Genomic DNA, 10,550 nt, shown 5'->3' on the forward strand with positions numbered 1-10,550 from the left:
TAGGAGGCAAACACCACGTGGTATTCAGATATGTGAATCCTCTCAGTCTTGGAGGTTTTTTCTTGTTTTGTCTTTCAATCTGTGTCTGGACTATCCATGCAGGAGTGCCCCATATTTCATAACCTGAGGTGACAGTTGTAGATGTTTAAAACAGACAGAAAATGTGCCCCAGAGCAACCACTGCCCATCCTACCAATCCTATGGTAAGTAGTAGCCTATACTGCAGAAAATTTTGAAGAAAAGATGATGAACAGTATGAAACAATGAATATTGCTTCAAATCCGTTAAGCCTGTTATGGTCCATTGAAATGTTCCATTTTAAAAGGGGTAGCAGTAAATTTTAATGTAATTGTTTTCATTTAATTCTAATTCTAATTCTAATTTATTATTATGGATCAGTGGTTCCCTAAGTGTGGTCAGAGCATGTTTGGGGGCCCTTTCAAGTGATCTGCATGGTCAAAACAAATTTCATTATAACACTAAGACATTACTTGCTTTTTTCTGTTGTGCTGAAATTTGCATTGATGGTGCAAAAACAATCGTGGATAAAACTGCTGGGCTTCTAGCATGAATCAAGGCAGTGTCACCAAACTGTACTACTAGTATTATTGTATTTTTTACCACCCCCTACTGTGGTAAAAAAAAATGCAAGTTCCACTTAAGAATGTTCTTCATAAAAAAGTAAAAATTAATTTTGTTAAATCTTGACCTTTGGGTACAACATTTTAAAATTATACTGTTAATTTTGAGATAACTGTAGATTCACACACAGTTACAGGAAATTATATAGGGAGATCCCATGTACTCTTTACTCACTTTACTCCAATGGTAATGTCTTACAAAATGATACTATAATATCACAACCACGATACTAAAATTGATATATACACATCTTTTAAAAACTTTATGTGATAAAAAGAGAAATACACATAAAGTCCTTCATGCTGAAGTATGAAGTTGTTTCAAGGAAGTGCACTTCAATGATTGATTTGTGAGCTGAACCAGCTACCTTTTTATGGACACCAATTTTATTTGAAAGATTAGCTGACAAATTTTGAATAAGATGACTCAGACTTGGATATTTGGTAGACATTTGTAAAAAAATGAAGTGATTTTTTAAAACAATAAAGAAAACTGACAGTAATTTAGTTAATTTGACTTTCAAGCAAAAAATTAGAATATTGAAAAACAAGTTATCTGCCACCATGAACTTGACAGTTTCCCAATACTTACTCCTTTGTGATGAGATTGGGGGTGATTTTAATGAATGTGATTTTATAATACCATATAATGAAATATGTTGATGGAAGATCTGCCTAATTCATTGAACCAATATTTTCCAAACAATTAGTACATAATGCTGCAAAATCATCTGTGGGTATATTAAAGTATAAGACAGACAAATGGATTCCAAGAGATAAAAGCCAGATTCCACATTATAAGTAACCTTTAAGAAATTACCACTTGTTGATTTTTGGTGTAGTGTCAAAGGATAATGTTGACAATTACCTGAAAAGGCTATTAAAACACTCCTCCATTGTCTAACTCTATATCTATGTCAGGCCAGATTTTATTTATGTCAACACGTTAAGTGCAGAAGCACATATAAAATACCAGCTATATTCTATTAAACTGGACATTAAAGAGATTTGCAAAAATATAAAACAATGCCACGCTTCTCACTTTTTTTTTTTATGGTGGAAAATGTTCACACCCAAGTGAAAGTGAAACACTTTACTTTTCCCCTTTATGTGTGTTGTTTCTAGATGTTTATGGTCTGTAACCCACACTGAAAATACTACACACACACACATCAGAAAAAAAGTTGCATGTTATAATACCTAACATACTATTAACATCTATGCTTTATATAGTTTAAACTAGGCATAGAAGAAACAAATGCAAAGAAAATACTTAACACCTACTGACAGATATAAACCTACAATCTGAGGTATGCTGCTCTATCTAGACAACACAAACTTGGGGCATATTCACTTATAGAACTAAATGATATAATTACTTAATCTCCTTCATGCTTTTGGCTATGTCTCTTTCTGACTATACTTGGCAATTTTTTTTTTCTATTTTTTAAATCAAAGAAGCAGCTTTATGCTTTTAATCATTTCTTCAGTGTGTCTTTTTTATTTTATATTTGGTTAATTTCTGTTACTATTTAATCTCAAGCTAATTCCTTTTTATTGTATTGATTTTTCAAGCTTACTTAATCATAATTTGGTTTATTTATCTTCCTTTTTACTGTTCTGAAAGTCAGTTCATTTTTAAGTGGCATATAATTTTCATTTTTATTTTCTCTTTTAGACAAGAATTACTGTTTCAAAGAGTGCTTACAAATGGCTAGATGGACATATTCATTTTTACAATATCCTAGTATTTAGCTTTTTATTTTGTAGCATTATAATCAATGTATTTTGTGATTTCTTCCATTTTAATTCATAAAGTTCAGTTTTGAATGTGATCAAGCTCTGTATCGTAAAGCAAGTATTTAATGTGTGAGTGTGTGTATATCTATTTTAATAATATGCCAAAATTAACACAAATGGTTATAAAATTTGATATTTTTCTATATAGTTATTTTATTCTCTTGTTTTATATTAATGATCTGTATTTTTATTTATTAATTTATATTATATGTTTAACACATGTAAAATTAAATCTGTGATATAAATGTAGGTATAAATATTATTAATAGAACAAATGCCATTGTGTTCACCCCAGCAGAAGAAATAAGCCTTAATTATTTTTAAAAACATAGTATTTCCATTTCTGTAAGTGATATAATAAATAAATTTATGATCATGTTAGGAAGCATTTCTTCATGTATTTCAATCAAATTTTGCTTAACATATTTCAAAGCTGTTTTATTTAGACCTGTAGAAATTAATAACATTTCTTCTTGATGAATTTTTCCCTTTTAAAACCCATTCAATGCGTCTAATTAGTCTGCTCTCAGTATTGTTGCATTTGTCTTTTTTGGTAGTATTTACTTTTCTCAATTCTTTGTTTTCATCTTGATACTCTTATTTTGTGAATAGAGTGTCCTATTCAACATAGCGCTGGAAGCCATAGTCAGAAACAATTAGTTACAAAAGAGAAATAAAAGGCATCTAAATTGGAAAGGAAGAAGTAAAACTATCTCTGTTTGCAGACATCATTCTATACACAGAAAATCCAGGTGAATCCACAAAGAAACTACTAAGCCTAGTAAGTTCAGCAAAGCTACAGAATACAAGATTAACACACAAAAATCAGTTGTATTTTACATATATATATAACTGAACCACTTTGCTGTATACCAGAAACTAACACAACATTGTAAACCAACTATACTTTAAAAAAAAAGTTGTATTTTCATACGCCACCAATGAACCATCAGAAAAGGAAATTGAGAAAACCATCCCATTTACAACAGAATCAAAAAGAATAAAATACCTAAGAATAAATTTAATGAAAGATGTGGAAAGACTTCTACACTGAAAACTATAAAATTTAAAAGAAAAATACCTATAAAACTATATAATTTGAGAAGACCTCAATAAATGTAAACATATGCCATGTCCATGGATTGGAAGACTTACAATTGGTAAGATGTCAGTACTACCCAAAGAGATCTACATATTCACTTCAATTCCTATCAAAATTCTGATGGCCTTTTTGACTAAAATAGAAAAGCTAGTCCCCATATTTATGGAATTGAAAGGGGCCTTAAGTAGCCAAAACAATACTGGAAAAGAAAAGCAAAGTTGTAGGACTCCAACTTCCTGATATCAAAACTAATTACAAAGGTACAGTAATCAAGAGTGTGGTACTGGCATAAACATAAACATATAGGCAAACAGAATAGGATTGAGAGCCCCATTAATAAACCTAAACTTCCATGGCCAATAGAATTTTGATAAATGTGCCAAGACCATTTAATGGGGAAAGAACAGTCTGTTACACACATGATGGGACAAATGGATAACCTAATGCAAAAAAAATGAAGTTGAACCCCTACCTTAGTCTACATACAAAAATTAATTCAAAATGGATCAACAACTTAAATGTAAGAGCTAAGTTGTAAAATTATTAGAAGACAACATGAATAAATCTTCTTGACCTATTTGGCAGTAGATTCTTGGATTTGACACCAAACATATGAGCAAAAAAAAAAAAAAAAGATAAATTGGACTTCATAAAAATTAAAAACTTTGTGCATCAGAGGATATTAAGAAAGTGAAAGGACAACCTACAGAATGGTAGAAAATATCTGCAAATATATACCTGATAAGGATTTAGTATCCAGAGTATACAAAGAATTCTTACAGCTCAGAACAACAACAACAAAAAAACCCCACAATTTTAAAATGGGCAAAGGTCTTGGGAAGACATTTCTCCAAAGAATATATACCAATGGCCAAAAAGCATTTAAAAAACATTCATGATCATTGGTCATTAAGGAAAGGCAAATCAAAACCACAGTAAGATACAGCTTCACACTTATTAGGATAGCTGTAATAAACAAATAAAAGATGAGAATAACAAGTGTTGGCAAGGATGTGGAAAATTGGGAACCTTCATACATTGTTGGTGGCACAATGTAAAATGGTGTGGCTACTATGGAAAACAGTTTGGCAATTCCTCAAAAGTGAAACGTATAACCATATTACCCAGCAAATCCACTCCTAGGTACATACCCAAAAGAATGAAAACAAGTACTCAAAAAATACTTGTTCATGAATATTCATAGGAGCACTATACACAGTAGCCAAAAGGTGGAAAGAGCCCAGATTTCCATCAACAGATGAATGGATAAACAAGTTATAGTAGATACATACAATGGAATATTATTCAGCCACAAAATAGAGTGAAGTACTGATACGTGCTACAACTTAAATGAATTTCAAAAACATTTTGCTAAGTGAAAGAAACCAAAAGAAAAGGTCACATATTGTATGATTCCTTTTATATGAAATGTCCAAAATAAGCAAATCCATAGAAAGCAGATTAGTGTCTACCTGGGAATGGGAGAGGGGGAATGGATAGTGATTACTTAGTGGGTATGGGGTACTCTTCTGAGGTGATGAAAAATTTGAAACTAAGATGGTTTAATAACATTGTGAATGCATTAAATGCCACCAAATTGTACTTTTTAAAATGGCTAATTTTATGATAATTGTGAATTTCACCTCAAAACAAAAAGTAAATGGATGGAAAAAGATATACCAGAATAAAGTAGACTTCAGAGCAAAGAGATTTACCAGAGACAGAGAGATACACTACATACTGATAAAAGAAAAACCAGAAAGACGATACCAAACCTAAATATGTATGCACCAAATAATAGAGCTTCAAAATACATGAAGTAAAACCTAACAACTGAAATGAGAAATAGACAAATCCAAATTTATAGTTGGGGGCTTTAATCCCCCTCTTTGAGTACTTGAAATAATGACTAGACAGAAAATTATCAAAGATTTAGAATAAATAGCAGTCAACAGGATCCAATTGACATAGAACACTCCACTCAACCACAGCAGAATACATGTACTTTTCAAGTACCAACAGAATCTATAACAAAATCAACCATATCCTCGGCTATATGATAAACCTCAAAATTTTTTTAAATACTTGAAATCATACAGAGCTTCTTCTCCAACCACAGTGGAATCAAACTAGAAATTAGTAACAAATATAATAGAAAATTCTTAAACCACTTGGAAATGAGAAAGGGGACCTTGCAAACATTAAAAGGATATGTAAATACTATGAACTACTCTCCACCCATAAATTCAATAACTTACATAAAATGGGCCAATTCTTCAAAAAAAACAAAAACAAAAACCCTCTTACCAAAACTCATGAGATGAAGCATAATATGAATATTCCTATAAGTATTAAAGAAATTGAATCTAGGGAGTGACACCAACAAGGGCCAAATAAGATGTCCCTCACTTATATGCCCCCTTCAGCAATAATTTGGCATCCACCCATGAACAAAAGTGACTTTGTGGGGTCTTTGTGATCCAGTGAAACCCCAGTGGAGTCCAAGACTGAGGAGCCATTTTGATAAGGTTTGTTCATACACTGGCAACTGACCCACCAATGATGGTCCTGGCTACAGACCAAGAAACGGCTCTGTACCCCAAGAACTCAGCTACAGTCCCATTTGACTTTGGTTCTGTCACCAGTACTACACACTAAGGAACCTGGAAGGATGAACGTGCACCTATGCATTGGGTAATAGACCTCAGTCCCAGCTGTAGACCCTGAATTGGTGTGTGAACAAGTTCTATTCCTTTTCAGCTAGGGTTCAGGAGTCCCTGGAGGTAAGCCCGCCAAAGCAATCTGAGCTCAGTCAGATTGTAGATTCTGAAAGACTCTTATAACTGGGCTCCAGCCCATCACAGCCACAGTCCATGAAGTCTTGTTGGCACAGGGACTTTGCAGGAGACATTCCCATCTCTGACCCTGTAGATCCTGAAAGGGCCCTCAGCAGCTACAGTCTGCCAACAGTCCTGAGGGTCCAGGTTCCCAGTAGGAGACACTTCATTTCCATCCCCAGAGATCCTGAAAAGGCCCTATACTTGGCTCCAGCTCCTTCCAGCCACAGTCCATGAGCAGCCCTGCTGGCACAGGGACCCTATGGGAGACACATCTGCATCTCAGGAGATCCTGAAATGGCTCTATACTTGGCGCCATCCTCTCTAGCCACAGTCAGGTAGCAGTCCAGCTAATCCAGGGACCTGGCAGGAGAAACACCCATCTGTACCTCCACAGCCAGGTTTGTAGACCTCAGTTTTAGCTGTGGAAACTGAAACAGCCCTGGGGCTTGGTTGTAGCCCCTCTCAGCCACAGTTCAGAGCCCATCCTTATCACCCAGGGGCCCATCCAGTGGCTAAGTAGCAGCACTTCCAGGGACCCGATGGGAGCCACACCCATCCAAATGGTATAGCCACTTTGAAAGACAGTTTGGCAGTTTCTTATAAAATTAATACTCTTACCATATGATCTAGCAATCATGCTTCTTCATATTTACCCAAAGGAGTTCAAAACTTAGGTCCACACAAAAACCTGCATAAGTATGTTTATAGCAACTTTATTCAAAATTGCCCAAATTTGGAAGCAACCAAGATGTCCTTCAGTAGATGAATGGATAGATAAACTCTAGTACATCCAGACAGTGGAGTATTTTTCAACATTAAAAAGAAATGAGTTACCAAGTCACAAAAAGGCATGGAGAAATTTAAATGCATATTACTAAATGAAAATCTGAAAAGGCCATGTACTTCCAACCACATGACATTTCAGAAAAGGCAAAACTATGGAGACAGCAAAAAGATGAGTGGTTGCTAGGGGTTAGGGAGGAGGGCTGAATAGACAGGACGCAGAGGATTTTTAGGGTAGTCAAACCATTCTGCATGATACTACAGTGGTGGATACATGTTATTATATATTTGTCAAAACCCATAGACTGTACAACACTAAAAGTGAATTGGAATGTAAATTACAGACTTTGGGTGATAATGATGTGTCAGTGTAGGTTCACCAATTGTAACAAACGTACCACTGAGATTTGGAATGTGGTAGTGGGGGAGGTTGTACACGTTTGGGAACAGGGAGTATATGGGAACTCCCTTGTACTTGGAGCTCAGTTTTGCTGTGAACCTAAAACTGTTCCAAAAATTAGTCTGTTGTTTTAAATCATGAAAATTTCTGTCTTTAAAGCATTAGAAATTTAAAATTATACTGGTAACTTTTTTCCTTGAAAATTTGAAACGAGTTCACCAGTGAACTCTCCGAACCTGGTAGCTTCTGGGAGTTAAGCATTTTGATACTTCTTTGATTTCTTCCATAGTTATTAGCCTTTTAGTTTGTTCATACATTTAGAGTCAACTTTTTTTTTTTTTTTAAAGCTGTTTTTTTTTTTGTTTTTTTTTTTTAATTTTATAGCTACTTTATTTATTTATTTCTTTATTTTTGGCTGTGTTGGGTCTTCAGTTCGTGCGAGGGCTTTCTCTAGTTACGGCAAGTGGGGGCCACTCTTCATCGCGGTGCAGGGACCGCTCTTCATCGCGGTGCGCGGGCCTCTCACTATCGCGGCCCCTCCCGTTGCGGGGCACAGGCTCCAGACGCGCAGGCTCAGTAGTTGTGGCTCACGGGCCCAGCTGCTCCGTGGCATGTGGGATCTTCCCAGACCAGGGCTCGAACCCGTGTCCCCTGCATTAGCAGGCAGATTCTCAACCACTGCGCCACCAGGGAAGCCCTAGAGTCAACTTTTATAATACAAGCATAACATCTATTTCTAGCAGATATTCATATTTATTTTTATACACTTATACAGATTTTTATATGAGTAATAACTCTTGTAACAGCTTTTGTATTTCTGGTTATTTCCCCTTCTTTTTTTTTTAGTTTTTGTGTTTGTGCTTCTTCTGTTCTTTTTGATAATATTAGTAGGTGATTTATCTATTTTATTTTATTTTCTAACTCCAGATTTTGGATTGATATATTTATGCTACAGTTTTAAATTTCATTTATTTCTGTTCTTTTATACTTTTTCATTAGTTTCATTATGATGTTCTCCTACTTATATGATCTGAACGCAAATCAAAACAGTAGTGTAATATTTTTCCCTTCAGATTTTTACAAATGTAAAATATTGAGTATCAGTAAGATGTCAGGAAAAAGAAGGGTTGCCAGATTTAGCAAATAAAAATGCAGGATGCTCAGTTTAATTTGAATTTGTGATAAACAGTGACTAATTTGTCAGTATATCCCAAGTATTGAAACTCAGAGTATATGGCAATCCTAAGCAAGGGGCATTGTCAAGCTTTGTTGGTGCAATTAAGTTAGTATAGTGTTTTTTTTTTTTGTTTTGTTTTTTAATTTATGGCTGTGTTGGGTCTTCGTTTCTGTGTGAGGGCTTTCTCTAGTTGTGGCAAGCGGGGGCCACTCTTCATCGCGGTGCGCGGGCCTCTCACCATCGCAGCCTCTTGTTGCGGAGCACAGGCTCCAGACGCGCAGGCTCAGTAGTTGTGGCTCACGGGCCTAGTTGCTCCGCGGCATGTGGGATCTTCCCAGACCAGGGCTCGAACCCGTGTCCCCTGCATTGGCAGGCAGATTCTCAACCACTGCGCCACCAGGGAAGCCCAGTATAGTCTTTTTGAAGGGCAATTTGGCAAGATCTAAAGTATTTTAAATGTATTCAGAGAATCTTTTTCCTTATCTCTCATAAGGAAACTCTTGCTCATATGTACAAGTATAATATGTGTGACTGTTGATTGGAGCATTGTCTATAATAGAGAATTCCTGGAAATATCCACATACTCAAGTATCAGGGAATTGTTTTAAAAGATATGATACTCCCAAATAAAGTATACCCACACTTATAGTTCAGCTCTGTGTGTGGAATATTACCGAGGGTAAATTAAGAAAGTGAACCTTAGAGCATTGCTCATGTTTCCCACTTATGGAAATAAACTATCTATGCAAATGTGTGTGCGTGTGTGTGTGTACAAATGCACGGAATTGAAGATGTTCACGAAATAGTTAACAGAGGTTACCCTTGGGGAAGAGACTGACTTGGTAAAGAGCACTGAGTGAAATCTGACTTTTGACTTTATACTCTTTTGCATCCTCTGGATTCTGCCCAGCCATAAAATATTAATTAATTATAGTAACTAAAATTAGACAGCCTGCCCATACCAAGAGTTAGCAAGGATCTGGAGGATTTGGAACTCTGACACACTGCTGGTGAGAATGTAAAATGGTACAACTACTTTGGGGAATAGTTTGGCAGTTTCTTTTCTTTTTTTTTTTTTAACATCTTTATTGGAGTATAATTGCTTTACAATGGTGTGTTAGTTTCTGCTTTATAACCAAGTGAATCAGTTATACATATACATATGTTCCCATATCTCTTCCCTCTTGCGTCTCCCTCCCTCCCACCCTCCCTATCCCACCCCTCTAGGTGGTCACAAACCACTGAGCTGATCTCCCTGTGCTATGCGGCTACTTCCCACTAGCTATCTATTTTACGTTTGGTAGTGTATATATGTCCATGACACTCTCTCACTTTGTCACAGCTTACCCTTCCCCCTCCCCTTATCCTCAAGTCCATTCTCTAGTAGGTCTGTGTCTTTATTCCCGTCTTACCCCTAGGTTCTTCATGACCATTTTTTTCCCCTTAGATTCCATATATATGTGTTAGCATACTGTATTTGTTTCTCTTTCTGACTTACTTCACTCTGTATGACAGACTCTAGGTCCATCCACCTCACTTCAAATAACTCAATTTCGTTTCTTTCTATGGCTGAGTAATATTCCATTGTATATATGTGCCACATCTTCTTTATCCATTCATCCAATGATGGACGCTTAGGTTGCTTCCATGTCCTGGCTATTGTAAATAGAGCTGCAATGAACATTTTGGTACATGACTCTTCTTTTTTTTTTTTTTTTTTTTTTTAAACATCTTTATTGAAGTATAATTGCCTTACAATAGTGTGTTAGCATCTGCTTTATAACAAAGTGAATCTGTTATACATATA

The sequence above is a fragment of the Balaenoptera acutorostrata genome, chromosome 19 (genome assembly GCF_949987535.1).
Source record: "Balaenoptera acutorostrata chromosome 19, mBalAcu1.1, whole genome shotgun sequence".
Taxonomy (NCBI): Eukaryota; Metazoa; Chordata; class Mammalia; order Artiodactyla; family Balaenopteridae; genus Balaenoptera; species Balaenoptera acutorostrata.